Source organism: Lissotriton helveticus, chromosome 7 (genome assembly GCF_964261635.1).
Source record: "Lissotriton helveticus chromosome 7, aLisHel1.1, whole genome shotgun sequence".
Taxonomy (NCBI): Eukaryota; Metazoa; Chordata; class Amphibia; order Caudata; family Salamandridae; genus Lissotriton; species Lissotriton helveticus.
The window spans coordinates 1,773,686,200-1,773,705,655 of record NC_136068.1 but is presented as its reverse complement, the minus strand read 5'-3'; positions in this window follow the sequence as shown (position 1 = coordinate 1,773,705,655).

The window sequence follows — 19,456 nt, the reverse complement described above, 5'->3', positions numbered from 1 at the left end:
TCTAGTATCTGATGTTTAGAGAACATGTTGATATGAACTAAGAGTCAGGAGGGGAGAGGCTAACGGACTCTAAGACTGGAGCATGCATTATTCTATATGTAGTGCGTGATGAAGAATATTAAATGACCATTAAAATGCAGTATTTCTCTAACGTGGAGACGTAAAGGCTAGACAATGACGGAAACTATTGATGCAGTTCAGTAGCTTTAGGAATGCAGAGAAGGAGGACTGAACTGATAACTGGAATCATAACATACTCTTGGCAGACTCAGAGGCAGAGCCAGGCTGAGCCGGGCACTGCGAGGCAGGAAGTAAGTGAAGGGTCGAGGATACAGGTGGGGGCTGTATCGCTCCTCAGCGAGGCTTCAGGAGACAGGAGACAGGAGCTGAATCTGGTGTCCAGGCCCTTCTGAGGCCTAGAAACGGGGACTTTACAATGGAATAACGTGCACACTGAGAAACGTGGCAACGTAACTTCACATGGGCCTGATATTCGTAGTATTCACGAGAACTGGAAACTGGCATACTAGAGGTGGACACAACTGTAATTGCGTCTTTAATCGAACATAGGGAATACATATGCATATTAATCATGCACAGATAACATATGATGGATGACGCGTAGGGACACAGAACATGACAAAATTTACTTTTCCACATTCCCTCCTTGTCACTACGTTTCCATCAGGAAACATCAATATTCATGATACCATCTATCATTTCATACAGTATCATTTGCTCGTCTCGAATTTTCTGGGAACGGGTTTTAGAACGGGGCTTGGGACTAGGAATACAAGAGGTAGCACAAATGCCGCAAATCGCAGGGCCACATTGTATACAGAGGCAGCAGCTGAATATGATCTGTGGAAAAGTAAATTTTGCCATGTTCTGTGTCCCTACTCCTCATCCATCATATGTTATGTGTGCATGACTAATATGCATATGTTATTCCCCATGTCTGATTAATGACGCAATTACAGTTGTGTCCACCTCTAGTATGCCAGTTTCCAGTCCTCGTGAATACTACGAATATCAGGCCTATGTAAAGTTACGTTGTCACGTTTCTTAGTGTGCACGTTATTTCATTATAAAGTCCCCGTTTCTAGGCCCCAAAAGGGCCCGGACCCTGGATTCAGCTCCTGTCTCCTGAAAGCCTCGCTGAGGAGCGATACAGCCCCCACCTGTATCCTCGACCCTTCACTTACTTCCTGCCTCGCAGTGCCCGGTGCAGCTTGGCTCTGCCTCTGAGTCTGCCAAAAGTATGTTATAGTTCCAGCTATCAGTTCAGTCCTCCTCTTCTGCATTCCTAAGCTACTGAACTGCATCAATAGTTTCCGTCATTGTCTAGCCTTTTCGGCTCCACGTTAGAGAAATACTGTATTTAATGGTCATTTAATATTCTTCATCTTGCACTACATGTAGAATAATGCATGGTCCAGTCTTAGAATCAAGTTAGCTTTTCCCCTCATGACTTCTAGTTTATATCAACATGTTCCCTAAACATCAGATACCAGATAGGGTTTAGGTACATGTCGCTCCGACCCTCCAGACTCTAGTCTCTGCTCCTAGCACAGAGTTCGTAGCCCCCAGCTTCTCCTAGTAACACGTCATTGCCAGTTTTCGCGCACCATTAGGTTAGAGGTCCCGGCTCCTTAGGTAGCCCCCTCCAATGTTTCCGCCCATACATGACATATTCTGTTACGTTTTCATCACATGTCTATGTATACTCCCAGTTACACCTCTTTTTACTGTTATCTTTCGCGACTGCTACGCGTCACGCCTTCTGCTCCACCCACTGCTACGCCTACTGCAAATGTAATGCTATGTGTTTGCGCTATGTATATAAGTCAATGTATTGTTATTAAAAGTTAGCGCGCTCATCCCAGACCAAGCCCCAGCAGCTGCTGGGTCATTCTATGCAGGTTGTCCTGATCCTGTCCTTATGCTGTAATAAACCTGCAGAAACTCCTACTACCTCGAATCTTGACTCTTATTTTATTGAGCTATCTGTTATTCATTCATTCATCCAAAAATAGATCCGGTATTATTTATTTATATACCACATAATGGCGCCCGAATAGGGACTTGCCCTTTCCCCACGCGTCGGTGAAGCCACGCCGACCCCCTGACCCTCTGCAGTCGTGACGGAACCATACCGTGCACTGGCAGATATTTCTGCTCCAAGTATCCCTCAGGCCCACGGAGGAGACGGAGGAGGCGGTCCAGCATCCGAACGAGACGGTGGAGGAACGCGGCGAGTCCCGACCAGAGCCCAAGCCGAGAGTCCAAGGTCCGAGGTATCCGGAGGCCCACCTGTAACTGAAGTCCGAAGTTCGTCGTCCGTCGTCCAGTCCGAGGCCTTCCGTTCCGTGCTGCCTGGTGAGTACCATTGCTGGGGTAGTATCTAGACAGGACCAATCTAAATTGACTCCTGGTCCGTGGGTTGGTGGTGCCCAGACTCACAAACGAAGTGTTCACCTAGGTGGATACGGGTCTTGATGCGTTCCTTTATGGGACCGGTATGTTCCGTACTGTTATAGCAGTGCATCCAGTAATTCTAGTCTGTTCCGTTCTCGAGAAATTCTGTTCTGTTTCTGTTCTCAGTATTCCAGGTAATATTCTGTTCGAACTGTTATTTATAATGTTCTTCATGTATTTTACTGTTGTGGTATGAGTGCGACGTGATTTCGTGTTTTCATTGTATATTGTATTGTGTCTAGATTACAGTTCAGTCATGCCTATATTTTCCAAGTTACGTCAGTTAAAAACTAGAAAGGGTCTGTTAGAGGAAGCAGTTCCTGTTCCGCCTAGGGACAGTCCAGGTCATTTTATGTATCAGAAACATGGCATAAGCGCCATAATGTATCTAGATTTATGGGTAGAGTATACCAAACAGTTAGAAGAAAAGTATAGATGGCCCGTATCGGGTACATGGGATGCCGAATGTATCATGCGAGTAGAAGAAGCATTATGGAAAAAGAAAGCCAGACAGTCACAGAAAGATGCCATCGAGTTATGGCGTAAGGAAGCTCATAGAAGAACCGAGAAAGAAGTCAGAAAGTCAGAGTTAAGTAGAGAATCTCAAGAACGAGCCCAAGAAAGAGAATTAATCGAGATAGGTGAACAAGTCAAAGCCGAACAGTCAGACAGACAGAGGCATGCCCTCATTAAGGGTATGTATCCTCTCCTTGCCGAGGGCTTGCCAAAAGCGACCCCAGAGGCATCTAGTAATTTCCCGCCACCATTAGTACCGACCAAGCTACGTCACAAACCGACCGCAGCTGATATTTTTATTTCGTCCTATCTGGACGACACAGTCCCCGAATATGCAAATCCTGTTCGCGCTCCGCCAGTCCCTGTAAACCAGGTAATTCATGCTCCTTCAGACACCGGGGTGCCCTTAACAGCTCCCCCGGTTCAGTCCGCCATACAAGTCCAGCCCACGTTACAATTACCGACTCTGCCAGGACGAAGAATGTCAGTCGACGATTCCAGTCTAGGGGCCGCAGGAGGAGGTCCTCCTCAAACCCCGCCGCCACACAAGCGTTCAACATTACTCGAATTACATGCTCAAGCATTACAGCGTACGCCCAAACATCAGTCTGTTACAGAAATCAGGCAAACCCTTACCGAATGTGTCTATGATCCAGTTCCAGGCGAATACAATATGGTTTTATATTCCTTACGTGTAAGGAGAGTGACCGAGTATCTAGTCACCTTACCGAATATGAAAGAAGATCTAGACAGAATATATCGTTTCATCCGTACAGGGGATGATCCAGAAAGTATTAGCGAGACTATGTCTCAAAGGAAAGCCGAGATTCAGCTCATGATATTAAAGTTCCTGATCAATTGTCTAATAAGAGAACAAGATTACCCGTCTAAAGATTCCGCCGAAATGAGAATCCTGACAAGGTGGAGTGATAATATAGCCGAGGGTAAGCACAAGACCGTCGGTGCCATGGAGAGTATGTACAAGAAAATCCGTAAAGAGATAGTAAAGATACACGAACAGCGTAAAGCAACACAAGTAAGCGAGAAAGAAAGTATCTCTGATCCTGAAGAGGAAGACGAGAATCCCGCCAGAATAGCGTATGTAGGAAAATCTAGATTTCCAGATCGCCATTTACGTCTAGAACGCAAGTCTATTTTTCATCATCCAGCACCAGAACAAGGTTCTCTAGAACAAGTATTTCAAGCTACCGATCACATTCTGAAATCACGAGTCGGTTATAGTGAATTAAGTACCATGCATGAACAAGAACTAGCCCGATCAGCAGTCCGATGGATTACTGATTCTACCACTTTTCCAGACGAAATAGTGGCACAAATGTTTCTGAAACTGCCCCCAGCCGAGCAACGACTGGTGGGTATGTATATGATCCAGCACCTCATTACTCTGTATGAGGGTCAACATTCTGATCCAGGTCCGTTGCATGATATTCTGAACGAGTTACTCCAGTATAGATGGAGAGGTCTAGGTACCGATTTAATTAGTGTCATTCTAGAACAGCGTCACAAATATAGAACGTTCCTGAACCCGCATTTTGTTCATGTCTCACCCCCAGAAAGTAAATCATTCTACATAGACAGACAGAATCCGTTACGAGAAGTCCACCCAGTCCAAGGGGCGGGTGGCGTAATGCAACGAGTGTTTGTATACACTCCGATTTCAAAGATGGAACTTCTTGAAATGAAGAAATTAATTCCCTGTCATGACAAAGATCCAGCAGGGTTCCATAGAGAATTAAAAGACATGCTCCGTATGGGAGAATACACTTACCCAGATATCATTAAAATGTTAAAGGTCCTGTTACCCGCAGGGGTGTATGAAAAGTTAAAGGAAAAAGAATGGGAGGTGGGAGAGAAAAAGATCGATTGGGCAGCTCTAGAAGCTGAAGACAAGGCACGAGTACCAGGTACCGGTCTTGGAGATAAATGTAAAGAATTACCAGAATTACTGATTCAAGTTTTACCCAGATTATTGACAACTAGGAAGGAAGACTGGGATGCAATCTCAGCCTGTAAACAGAAACAAGATGAGGATATTAGTGATTTTTATTCTAGATTTGAGAAATGTTTCAGTATTAACAGTGGTCTCAAGACAAGTAGTGAGTCATACCCTCACCTTTTTGTTACCAAATTAGTCGAGAATTCAAGCCCACAAATTAAAAATCGAGTTTTGAAAGTCGAAAGCACCTGGCAAGCAAACACTCCGTCCCAGATGCTCCAGATGCTCCAGTATCACCAGAATAGAATCAGGGAAGAGCAAGAACACGAGAGAAAACGTATGAAAGACACAAAAATGAAAGTACTAGTTGCACAATCTGTTCCTCAAGACAGTCAGAAGAGGGGTCCGAATCAAGCCAGTCACCCTGCAGCTCCCGTTAAAGGGAACTGCAATTATTGTAAACAGCCAGGTCATTTTATAAACGAGTGTGCAGTTCTGAAACATAATATAGCTACTGGTAAGACTAAAGAAAGACCACGTCCGCCGAGACAAGAACAAGTTTCACAGATTCCTCAGTCACAGAATGCACAACAGACAGTTTCCGCACCGCAGCCTATTGCTGCAACACAGCACGTTACATCGCAGATGTACCAGTATGCACAGACAGAGTATCCAGAGTACCAGCCATATTCATGAAACAGCCTAGAGAGGGAGGTAGGCTTGCCTCTCATCGAGATACCTGTAGATCAAGAAGGTCCCTATGTTCACAGTCAAGTATTAGGGAAAGATAGAAAGTTTTTGATCGATACAGGGGCAAGTAGGACCACAATTAATCATGCCGAAGTTCCAGGGGCTCCGCTCTCAGGCTCAAGAAATGTTTCCCTTGGATTTTCAGGAAAGCCAATAGTTAATGAGATATCTAAGCCAGTTACTCTAGAAGTAGGTCCATTGTCCCGTACTACTGATCTGTTACTTACTAAGTCATGTCCAGAAAATCTATTAGGCATTAAGACACTGAAAGAATTAGGTGCAGTTATTTGCTGTTCCCCAGAGGGAATACGTCTGTTCCTACGTGACTTCAAGGGTCACTATGTATTACGAGATTTTGATTCCAGATTGTCTAATGTTCCGCAGCATTTATGGGCCCAAGGTCCAACTGATGTAGGTTACATGCAAATCACACCCCATCGTGTGACTCTCAAACCAGGTGTAGTGTTACCACGAATCAGACAGTACAGATTGCCACCCGAGGCTGTAGCAGCCTTATCCAAAATTATTGACGAGCTCATGGCTCAAGGAGTAGTTGTAGAAACTGACTCCAATGTATGCAATTCTCCGATCATTCCAGTCATGAAACGTACTGATCCAAATGCACCCCCAGTATATCGATTAGTGATTGATTTACGAGAGCTTAATAAATGTATTATTCCTCAGTACCCAGTTGTTCCAGACATTTCTTCCCTGTTAACTGCTATTGATTCCGAAGCCATGTTTTTCACTGTCATTGACCTCAAGAATGCATTTTTTAGTGTTCCAATTCATCCAGACAGCCAGTTTCTTTTCGGATTTTGTTTAAACGGAAGGAGCTATATGTTCACACGCGCTCCTCAAGGTTTCACAGAAAGCCCTAGTATTTACAGTCAAGCACTCAAGAGACAACTAGACAACATTCACATGCCAACTGACACTGCCCTGCTCCAGTATGTCGATGATCTACTGATCACAGCCCGTTCTGAACGTGACTGCGAGCGAGCATCACTTACAGTTTTGTATTTTCTAGCCGAGATGGGGCACAAAGTGTCACCTTCGAAGCTTCAATTCTGTGTCCAGCAAGTGGTATACTTAGGACACTTGCTGTCCAAGAGGGGTAGGCAGTTGACACCCGACCGTATCCAGTTAATAGCGAGTCTTCCCCAGCCCAGAACCCAGAAGGAGGTACGTGCCTTTATCGGCCTTACTTCTTATTGTAGGCAATGGATTCCCCAGTATGCATTTCTAGCCAAGCCACTGATACAGTTAACGACACAGGAGGCAGCCGTATCGACTGTCCTCCCTTGGACATCTGACCATACACTTAGTTTCAACGAGTTAAAGAAAGCCCTATGTCAAGCTCCAGTTCTAGCTACACCGAACTACAGTAAGCCTTTTACACTTTTCGTTACTGAACGCGAAGGTACAGCATTATCTGTTCTCACACAAGATCAAGCAGGACAATACAAGCCCTGTGCTTATTTTTCGAGCACATTAGATCCAGTCGCCCAGGCGTTGCCTGTGTGCCTCAAGTCAGTTGCAGCCACAGCACTAGCTATCAGACAAAGTGATTCCATAGTTTTAGGACACTCCCTGACAGTACAAGTTCCACACTCCGTAGAAGTTCTTTTAAACCGAACACAAACTCAGCACTTGACAATTGCACGTTTAACAGGTTATGAATTGACACTGTTCCAGCCACACATAGAAATCAGACGCTGCAACGTTCTGAATCCTGCTACACTGTTACCATCAGTTAATTCAAATCCAGACCCACATGATTGTGTGGAAGTAGTTAACATTACGACAAAGCCAAGACAAGACCTGACAGACATTCCGTTACCAGATCCCGACCTGACACTTTATGTGGATGGTTCATGTATGAGAACTAGTACAGGAGAACTAGTCGCCGCATATGCAGTAACTACTGACACCGAAGTTATTGAAACACACCGTATTGATACCCTGTCCGCTCAAGCAGCAGAGCTAGTTGCTCTGACACAAGCCTGTATACATGCCAAGAACCTGAAAGTTAATGTTTACACAGATTCACGTTACGCATTCGGAGTTGTACACGACTTCGGAGTGCTCTGGCAGGAGAGAGGTTTCATGACTTCTCATGGAACCAAGATTCAGAATGGTCTCCTTATTCAAGCCCTGTTAGATGCCATACATTTACCGACATCTATCGCTATCATGAAATGCAAAGCACATACGAAAGTTACAGACATTATTTCCCAAGGTAATGATCTAGCAGATCGCACAGCCAAGCTTACAGCACAGACTCCAGACATTCCAGTCAATCAGACACATACTCCAGATCTGACTACATGCATGACAGTTAAGGACCCTACACAAGACGTCATAGATATACAGTTACATGCTACTCCCGATGAAATCAAGAAATGGTCTGAACAAGGAGGGGTCCAGACAGATCAAGGATGGTTAACGAAGGGTAGAGCCACATGGTTTCTCCCCGATTCTATGGTTCAAGTCATTATCAATACCGCACATAGTCCAGCACATTTAGGAGAAAAAGCTATGTTAGACAGTATCCAGAATATTTGGTTCAACAAGCATTTACGAGCTGCAGCCAAGCAGAAAGTCCGTACCTGTATGATATGTTGTCAGTTTAATCCAGGTAAAAGTGTCCCGGTGGAACAAGGTGGTTTCCAGCCCCCTGACCACCCTTTTGAGGTCCTCCAGATGGATTATATTCAGATGGAGCGATGTCGAGGTTTCAAGTATGTCCTTGTAGTAGTATGCGCTTTGTCCAGGTGGACAGAAGCATATCCAGTCCCAGATTACACAGCCGCGACCACTGCCAAACAGTTGGTTCGTGAATTTTTCCCTAGGTATGGACTCCCTAGAGTCGTATATTCTGATAACGGCCAGCCATTCTCATCCGAACTCATGAAGCATGTTTCCCTTTTGTTAGGGTACCAGTGGAAGTTCATTGTGTACGCCATCCTGAAGCAGCCGGTCTGGTCGAGAGACATAATCAGACCCTGAAAACCCGTATTGCAAAAGTTTGTAAAGAAAAAGGTGTGGACTGGCTAGTAGCTCTGCCAGTCGCTTTATTTTATATGCGCATGGTCGCACATTCCAGATCAGGTCTGTCCCCGTATGAGGTCGTATTCGGCCGCCCCCCTAACATGTGGGGTACTCCTAGACCCCGAAGTATTACCGATGTTTCATGTAATATGCTGACAGATTACCTAGCTTCCTTGATGTCTGCCTCAACTCATGTCGTTCACAGGTTGCCGCCGCATTTCCAGACAATACCGAGGTGGCACCGCACGAGATCGTTCCAGGCTCCTTGGTGATGATCAGAAATTTTGACAGATCAAGTCCGCTGGAACCACGTTGGAAGGAGCCACGTCAGGTCCTCCTCACCACCCGTACAGCCGTGAAGCTGGAAGGCAGAAAAGGATGGATCCACCTGTCTCATGTTAAACTTTTTAAAGGATTGAAATCCGTTTCTAAAACATTTCCCAGGATTTGAAGGACTGCCAGAACATTGTTTTAAAGACTGTCCCGCACAGGACATTATTACAACCCTCCCTTGTTAGAGAAAACTCCGCAACAGGAGTATAAGTTAAAGCTCAGGTCTAGTAAAATAGTCAGTCAGTTTGATTGTATAAAGTCCTCCCCTAGGTGAAACGGTTAGACTGTTTCTGACATGTGTAAAATAGACCCCCATAGTGAGAGAGTCAGTCGAAGTTCAATCAGATGTACGTTTTTCTGAGTTTCGTATTATTCATCAGCATAATGATTTCCTGCACCAGCTATGCATTCTATCTGTATTTCCAGTTCCTCATGTAAATATGTCTGCTAATGCTACAGTAGAGCATACGTTTAGTGATCTGCCTCCTCATGAACTCTCTTACCGCCTCGCTATGCGCAACAACACATTTATCCGTATGTTACATTACTCACACCAGACCAGCAATGCCACTAATTGTTGGGTGTTTGGTCGACTCCCCCTTTCCAGACACCGAAGGAGTTCTGCCACTCTTTCCTTATCCATTCTCACACAATGGTTCGTGTGGAGCATGGTCCACGTTAACGTCATCCTCAACAGATATGTCTTTTCTTAACAGTACATGTTTTCCAGACAAGCAAGGTCTCCCCACAGAACAGGTTCAGATCTAGAAAATGAAGTATATAATTTAGGTAATTATTCGTCGAATTTTATGGTCCTGAATGTTCAGTCTGATACTACTCCAGACTTACCTGCTATTTCAGTACTACCAGTCAAAGGCGAATTATGTGTCCGTAGTTATGGTTCCATACATGTAGGTCATAGTGATTGTACTACTGTATCCAGTATAGTGACAGTGGGAAATCTGTTTTCAAAGCTTCACGTCATTCCTTATTTTATTTGTGGTCAAACTGCATATGTTCGTCTGCCCCTCGATTGGGAGGGAACCTGTTACATTGCTTTCCTACTGCCACCTGTTTTCCTAGCCCCATCTGATTATCACAGAAACACACATCTAGTACACATTAGACATAGAAGGGAGTCCCCAATTGTCGATTATACTGAAACTACTCTAGAACAGTATACAGATTTCAATAAAGGTTTCTTCTTCTTTGTAGGACCTGTCCAGAATAGTAAACTGATCCGTAGGTTAACAAGAACCCTTGAAGCTGTAGTAAATGAGACTGGCTCTGCTCTAGGTAACTTTAACCGAAGACAATCTGCTATGAGATTTGTCGTTTTGCAAAATCGTCTCGTCCTTGACGTCATACTGGCCGATAGGGGCGGGGCTGGAGAGTCATCGGATCTAGTTGCTGCATTTTCATTCCAAATAACGCGCCGTCTGTTTATTCAGCTATAACCAGACTCCATAAATTGCCCATCTGTTACACCAAGATCCAGGCACCTGGACATGGTCCGGTTGGTTCTGGAATAATTCCCCATGGGGATGAAAGTCCTGTCCTTTCTAGGTATTGCAGTAGCGATTCATATTTAGCTGCTGCCTCTGTATACAATGTGGCCCTGCGATTTGCAGCATGTGCGCTACCTCTTGTATTCCTAGTTCCAAGCCCCGTTCTAAATCCCGTTCCAAGACAATTCGAGACGAGCAAATGGTACTGTATGAAATGATAGATGTACATGAAAAATTGATGTTTCCTGATGAAACGTAGTGACAAGGAGGGAATGTGGAAAAGTAAATTTTGCCATGTTCTGTGTCCCTACTCCTCATCCATCATATGTTATGTGTGCATGACTAATATGCATATGTTATTCCCCCATGTCTGATTAATGACGCAATTACAGTTGTGTCCACCTCTAGTATGCCAGTTTCCAGTCCTCGTGAATACTACGAATATCAGGCCTATGTAAAGTACGTTGTCACATTTCTTAGTGTGCACGTTATTTCATTATAAAGTCCCCGTTTCTAGGCCCCAAAGGGCCCGGACCCTGGATTCAGCTCCTGTCTCCTGAAAGCCTCGCTGAGGAGCGATACAGCCCCCACCTGTATCCTCGACCCTTCACTTACTTCCTGCCTCGCAGTGCCCGGTGCAGCTTGGCTCTGCCTCTGAGTCTGCCAAAAGTATGTTATAGTTCAGCTATCAGTTCAGTCCTCCTCTTCTGCATTCCTAAGCTACTGAACTGCATCAATAGTTTCCGTCATTGTCTAGCCTTTCGGCTCCACGTTAGAGAAATACTGTATTTAATGGTCATTTAATATTCTCATCTTGCACTACATGTAGAATAATGCATGGTCCAGTCTTAGAATCAAGTTAGCTTTTCCCCTCATGACTTCTAGTTTATATCAACATGTTCCCTAAACATCAGATACCAGATAGGGTTTAGGTACATGTCGCTCCGACCCTCCAGACTCTAGTCTCTGCTCCTAGCACAGAGTTCGTAGCCCCCAGCTTCTCCTAGTAACACGTCATTGCCAGTTTTTCGCGCACCATTAGGTTAGAGGTCCCGGCTCCTTAGGTAGCCCCCTCCAATGTTTCCGCCCATACATGACATATTCTGTTACGTTTTCATCACATGTCTATGTATACTCCCAGTTACACCTCTTTTTACTGTTATCTTTCGCGACTGCTACGCGTCACGCCTTCTGCTCCACCCACTGCTACGCCTACTGCAAATGTAAATGCTATTGTTTTGCGCTATGTATATAAGTCAATGTATTGTTATTAAAAGTTAGCGCGCTCATCCCAGACCAAGCCCCAGCAGCTGCTGGGTCATTCTATGCAGGTTGTCCTGATCCTGTCCTTATGCTGTAATAAACCTGCAGAAACTCCTACTACCTCGAATCTTGACTCTTATTTTATTGAGCTATCTGTTATTCATTCATTCATCCAAAAATAGATCCGGTATTATTTATTTATATACCACAGATCGCTACTGCAATACCTAGAAAGGACAAGACTTTCCATCCCCAGGCGGAAATTATATTCCAGAACCAACCGGACCATGTCCAGGTGCCTGGATCTTGGTGTAACAGATGGGCAATTTTATGGAGTCTGGTTATAGCTGAATAAACAGACGGCGCGTTATTTGGAATGAAAATGCAGCAACTAGATCCGATGACTCTACAGGCCCCGCCCCTATCGGCCAGTATGACGTCAAGGACGAGACGATTCTGTAAAACGACAAATCTCATAGCAGATTGCTCTTCAGTTAAGTTACCTAGAGCAGAGGCAGTCTCATTGACTACTACTTCAAGGGTTCTGGTTAACCTACGGATTAGCTTACTATTCTGGATAGGTCCTATAAAGAAGAAGAAACCTCTATTGAAATCTGTATACTGTTCTAGAGCAGTTTCAGTATAATCGACAATGGGGGACTCCCTTCTATGTCTAAGGTGTACTAGATGTGTGTTTCTATGATAATCAGATGGGGCTAGGAAAACTGGTGGCAGTAAGAAGGCAATGTAACAGGTTCCCTCCCAATCGAGGGGCAGACGAACATATGCAGTCTGACCACAAATAAAATAAGAATGGCGTGAAGCTTTGAAAATAGATTTCCCACTGTCACTATATTTGACAATAGTAGTACAATCACTATGTCCTACATGTACGGAACCATTATTTCTAACACATAATTCGCCTTTGACTGGTAGTACTGAAATAGCAGGTAAGTCTGGAGTGGAATCAGACTGAACATTCAGGACCATGAAATTCGAAGAATAATTACCTAAGTTGTAAACTTCGTTTTCTAGATCTAACCCTGTTCTGTGGGGAAGACCTTGCTTGTCTGGGAAACATGTACTGTTAAGAAAAGACATATCTGTTGAGGATGACGTTAACGTGGACCATGCTCCACACGAACCATTATGTGAAAATGGATAAGGAAAAAGTGGCAGAACTCCCTTCGGTGTCTGGAAAGGGGGGAGTCGACCACACACCCAACAATTAGTGGCATTGCTGGTCTGGTGTGAATAATGTAACATGCGGATGAAAGAGTTATTACGCATAGCGAGGCGGTAAGAGAGTTCATGAGGAGGTAGATCACTAAACGTGTGCTCTACTGTAGCATTGGAAGACTTATTTACATGAGAAACTGGAAAATACAGGTAAAATGCATAACTGGTGCAGGAAATCATAATACTGAGAAATAATATGAAACATAGAAAAACGATACATCGAATTGAGTTTTGACTAACTCTCTCACTATGGGGGTCTATTTTATACATGTCAGAAACAGTCTAACCGTTTCACCTAGGGGAGGACTTAGACAATCAAACTGGCTGACTTATTTTACTAGACCTTAACTTGAGTTTATATTCCTGTTGCGGAGTTTTCTCTAACAGGGAAGGGTTCGTAGCAATGTCTTTTGCGGGACAGTCCTTAAGAATAGTACTTTGGCAGTCCTTTGAATCCTGGGAAATGTTCTTTAAGACTGGCTTCAATCCATAAAACTTCTTTATATGCGAAAGATGCACCCAGCCTTTGCGTCCCTCCAACTTCACGGCTGTACGGGTGGCGAGGAGGACCTGTCGGGGCTCCTTCCAGCGAGGCTCCAGTGGACTTGAGCGGTCGAAATTACGCACTAGGACCATGGATCCTGGAACGATTTCATGCGGTGCCACCTCGGTATTGTCTGGAAATGCGGCAGCAACCTGTGAACGACAAGAGTTGAGGGCAGACATCAAGGAAGCTAGGTAATCTGTCAGCATATTACTTGAAACATCGGTAATACTTCGGGGTCTAGGTGTACCCCACATGTTAGGGGGGCGGCCGAATACGACCTCGTACGGGGACAGACCTGATCTGGAATGTACGACCATGCGCATGTAGAACAGAGCAACTGGCAGAGCTACTAGCCAGTCTACACCTTTCTCTTGACAAACTTTTGCGATACGGATTTTCAAAGTCTGGTTATGTCTCTCTACGAGACCGGCTGCTTCAGGATGGCGTACACAATGGAACTTCCACTGGTATCCTAACAATAGGGAAACGTGTTTCATGAGTTCAGATGAGAATGGCTGGCCATTGTCAGAATATACGACTCTAGGGAGTCCATAACGGGGGAAGAATTCACGAACCAACTGCTTGGCAGTGGTCGCGGCTGTGTAATCTGGGACTGGATATGCCTCCGTCCACCTGGACAAAGCGCATACAACTACAAGGACATACTTGAAACCTCGACATCGCTCCATCTGAATGTAATCCATCTGGAGGACTTCAAAAGGGTGGTCAGGGGGCTGGAATCCACCTTGTTCCACCGGGACACTTTTACCTGGATTAAACTGGCAACATATCATACAGGTACGGACTTTCTGCTTGGCTGCAGCTCGTAAATGCTTGTTGAACCAAATGTTCTGGATACTATCTAACATAGCTTTTTCTCCTAAATGTGCTGGACTATGTGCGGTATTAATAATGACTTGAACCATAGAGTCGGGGAGAAACCATGTGGCTCTACCCTTTGTTACCCATCCCTGACCTGTCTGGACCCCTCCTTGTTCAGACCATTTCTTGATTTCATCGGGAGTAGCATGTAACTGGATATCTATGACATCTTGAGTAGGGTCTTTAACTGTCATACATGTAGTCGGATCTGGAATGTGTGTCGGTGTCTTATTTACTGGAATGTCTGGTGTCTGAGCTGTAAGCTTGGCTGTGCGATCTGCTAGATCATTACCCTGGGAAATAATGTCAGTAACTTTCGTATGTGCTTTGCACTTCATGATAGCGATAGATGTCGGTAAATGTATGGCATCTAACAGAGCCTGAATAAGGAGACCATGCTGAATCTTGGTTCCATGAGAAGTCATGAAACCTCTCTCTTGCCAGAGCACTCCGAAGTCGTGTACAACTCCAAATGCGTAACGTGAATCGGTGTAAATATTAACTTTCAAGTTCTTGGCGTGTATGCAGGCTTGTGTCAGAGCAACTAGCTCCGCTGCTTGAGCAGACAGGGTGTCAATGCGGTGTGTTTCAATAACTTCAGTGTCAGTAGTCACTGCATACGCGGCGACTAGTTCTCCTGTACTTGTTCTCATACATGAACCATCCACATAAAGTGTCAGGTCTGGATCTGGAAATGGAATATCTGTCAAATCTTGTCTTGGCTTTGTCATGATGTTAACTATTTCCACACAGTCGTGTGTGGCAGAATTCGAAGTAACTGATGGTAATAGTGTAGCAGGATTTAAAATATTGCAGCGTCTGATTTCTATGTGTGGCTGGAATAGTGTCAATTCATAACCTGTTAAACGTGCAATTGTCAAGTGCTGAGTTTGTGTTCGGTTTAAAAGAACTTCCACGGAGTGTGGAACCTGTACTGTCAGGGAGTGTCCTAATACTATGGAATCACTTTGTCTGATAGCTAGTGCTGTGGCTGCAACTGACTTGAGGCACGCAGGCAGAGCCTGGGCTACAGGATCTAATGTGCTCGAAAAATAAGCACAGGGCTTGTATTGTCCTGCTTGATCTTGTGTGAGGACAGATAATGCTGTACCTTCGCGTTCAGTGACGAAAAGTGTAAAAGACTTACTGTAGTTCGGTGTAGCTAGAACTGGAGCTTGACATAGGGCTTTCTTTAACTCATTGAAACTAAGTGTATGTTCAGATGTCCAAGGGAGGACAGTCGATACGGCTGCCTCCTGTGTCGTTAACTGTATCAGCGGTTTAGCTAGAAATGCATACTGAGGAATCCATTGTCTGCAATAAGAAGTAAGGCCGATAAAAGCACGTACCTCCTTCTGGGTCTTGGGCTGAGGAAGACTCGCTATTAACTGAATACGGTCTGGTGTCAACTGCCTACCCCTCTTGGACAGTAAGTGTCCTAAGTAGACCACTTGCTGGACACAGAATTGAAGCTTCGAAGGGGACACCTTGTGTCCCATCTCGGCTAGGAAATACAAGACCGTAAGGGATGCTCGCTCGCAAGCACATTCAGAACGGGCTGTGATCAGTAGATCATCGACATACTGGAGCAGGGCAGTGTCAGTTGGCATGTGAATGTTGTCTAGTTGTCTCTTGAGTGCTTGACTGTAAATACTAGGACTTTCTGTGAAACCTTGAGGAGCTCGTGTGAACATATAGCTCCTTCCATTTAAACAAAATCCGAAAAGGAACTGGCTGTCTGGATGAATGGGAACACTGAAAAATGCGTTTTTGAGGTCTATGACTGTAAAAAATGAGGCTTCGGAATCAATGGCTGTCAACAGGGAAGAGATATCTGGGACAACTGGATACTGCGGAATAATACATTTATTAAGTTCTCGGAGATCAATCACTAATCGATATACTGGAGGTGCATTCGGATCAGTACGTTTCATGACTGGAATGATCGGAGAATTGCATACATTGGAGTCAGTTTCTACAACTACTCCTTGAGCCTTGAGCTCGTCAATAATTTTGGATAAGGCTGCTACAGCCTCAGGTGGCAATCTGTAGTCTGATTCGTGGTAACACTACACCTGGCTTGAGAGTCACACGATGGGGTGTCATTTGCATAAAGCCGACATCAGTTGGACCTTGCGCCCATAGATGCTGCGGAACATTAGACAATCTGGGATCAAAATCTCGTAATACATAGTGACCCTTGAAGTCACGTAGGAACAATCGTATTCCCTCTGGGGAACAGCATATAACTGCACCTAATTCTTTCAGTGTTTTAATGCCTAACAGATTTTCTGGACATGACTTAGTAAGTAACAGATCAGTAGTGCGGGACAATGGACCTACTTCTAGAGTAACTGGCTTTGATATCTCATTTACGATAGGTTTTCCTGAAAATCCAAGGGAAACATTTCTAGAGCCTGAGAGCGGAGCCCCTGGAACTTCGGCGTGACTGATGGTGGTCCTACTTGCCCCTGTATCAATCAAAAACTTTCTGTCTTTCCCTAATACTTGACTGTGAACATAGGGACCTTCTTGATCTACAGGTATCTCGATGAGAGGCAAGCCTACCTCCCTCTCTAGGCTGTTTCATGAATATGGCTGATACTCTGGATACTCAGACTGTGCATACTGGTACATCTGCTGTGTAACATGCTGCGTTGCAGCGATAGGCTGCGGTGCTGTAACTGTCTGTGGTGCATTCTGTGGCTGAGGAGTCTGTGAAACTTGTTCTTGTCTCGGCGGACGTGGTCTTTCTTTAGTCTTACCGGTAGCTATGTTGTGTTTCAGAACTGCACACTCGTTTATAAAATGACCTGGCTGTTTACAATAATTGCAGTTTCCTTTAACGGGAGCTGCAGGATGACTGGCTTGATTCGGACCCCTCTTCTGACTGTCTTGAGGAACGGATTGTGCAACTAGTACTTTCATTTTCGTGTCTTTCATACGTTTCCTTTCGTGTTCTTGTTCTTCTCTGATTCTATTCTGGTGATATTGAAGCATCTGTAACATTTGGGACGGGGTATTAGCTTGCCAGGTACTTTCGACTTTCAAAACTCGGTTTTTAATTTGCGGACTTGAATTCTCGACTAATTTAGTAACAAAAAGATGAGGGTATGACTCACTACTTGTCTTGAGGCCACTGTTTATGGTAAAACATTTCTCAAATCTGGAATAATAATCACTAATATCTTCGTCTTGTTTCTGTTTACAGGCTGAGATTGCATCCCAGTCTTCCTTTCTAGTTGTCAATAACCTGGGCAAAACTTGTATTAATAATTCTGGTAATTCTTTACATTTATCTCCAAGACCGGTACCTGGTACTCGTGCCTTGTCTTCAGCTTCTAGAACTGCCCAATCGATCTTTTTCTCTCCCACCTCCCATTCTTTTTCTTTGAGTTTCTCATATACCCCTGCGGGCAACAGGACTTTTAACATTTTAATGATATCTGGATACGTGTATTCTCCCATACGGAGCATGTCTTTTAATTCTCGGTGGAACCCTGCTGGATCTTTATCATGACAGGGAATTAACTTTTTCATCTCTAAGAGTTCCATCTTTGTGATCGGGGTGTAAACAAACACTTGTTGCATTTCACCACCGTCTGTCTTAACTGGATGTACTTCTCTTAACGGATTCTGTCTGTCTATGTAAAAGGGTTTACTTTCTGGGGGTGAGACATGAACAAAATGCGGGTTCAAAAACGTTCTGTATTTGTGGCGCTGTTCTAGAATGACACTAATTAAATCGGTACCTAAACCTTTCCATTTATACTGGAGTAACTCATTCAGGACATCGTGTAACGGACCTGGATCAGAATGTTGACCCTCATACAATGTAATGAGGTGCTGGATCATATACATACCCGCCAGTCGTTGCTCGGCTGGGGGCATTTTCAGAAACATTTGTGCCACTATTTCGTCTGGAAAAGTGGTAGAATCAGTAATCCATCGGACTGCTGATCGGACCAGTTCTTGTTCATGCATAGTACTTAACTCACTATAACCGATTCGTGATTTCAGAATGTGATCGGTAGCTTGAAATACTTGTTCTAGAGAACCTTGTTCTGGTGCTGGATGGTGAAAAATTGACTTGTGTTCTAGGCGCAAATGGCGATCTGGAAATCTAGATTTTCCTACATACGCTATTCTGTCGGGATTCTCGTCCTCTACCTCTTCAGTATCAGAGTTACTTTCTTTCTCGCTTACTTGTGCTGCTTTACGTTGTTCGTGTATCCTTATTATTTCTTTACGAATCTTCTTATACATACTCTCTATACTACTGATGGTTCTGTGCTTACCCTCGGCTATATTATCACTCCACTTTGTCAGGGTTCTCATTTCGGCTTGATCTTTGGTCGGATAATCTTGTTCTCGTATTAGACAATTAATCAGAAACTTTAATAGCATGAGCTGGACTTCAGCTTTTCTTTGGCACATGACATCACTAATACTTTCTGGATCATTCCCGGTACGGATGAAACGATATATTCTGTCTAGATCTTCTTTCATATCTGGTAGGGTGACTAGATACTCGGTCACCTTTCTTACGCGTAATGAATATAAAACCATACTATCCTCGCCTGGGACTGGATCATAGCCACATTCATTAAGGGCTTTTCTTATTTCTGCAACAGACTGATGCCTGGGCGTACGCTGTGATGCTTGTGCATGTAATTCGGCTAACGTTAAACGCTTGTGTGGCGGCGGGGTTTGAGGAGTACCTCCCCCTGCGGCCCCTAAACTAGAGTCGTCTACTGATGCTCTTCGTCCTGGCAGAGTGGGAAATGGAAATGCAGGCTGGACTTGTATAGCGGGCTGGACCGGGGGTACCGTAACAGGTACTCCGGTGTCTGGAGGAGCGGGAAGTGCCTGATTTACAGGGACTGGCGGAGCAGGATTTGCATATTCTGGGACTGTGTCGTCCAAATA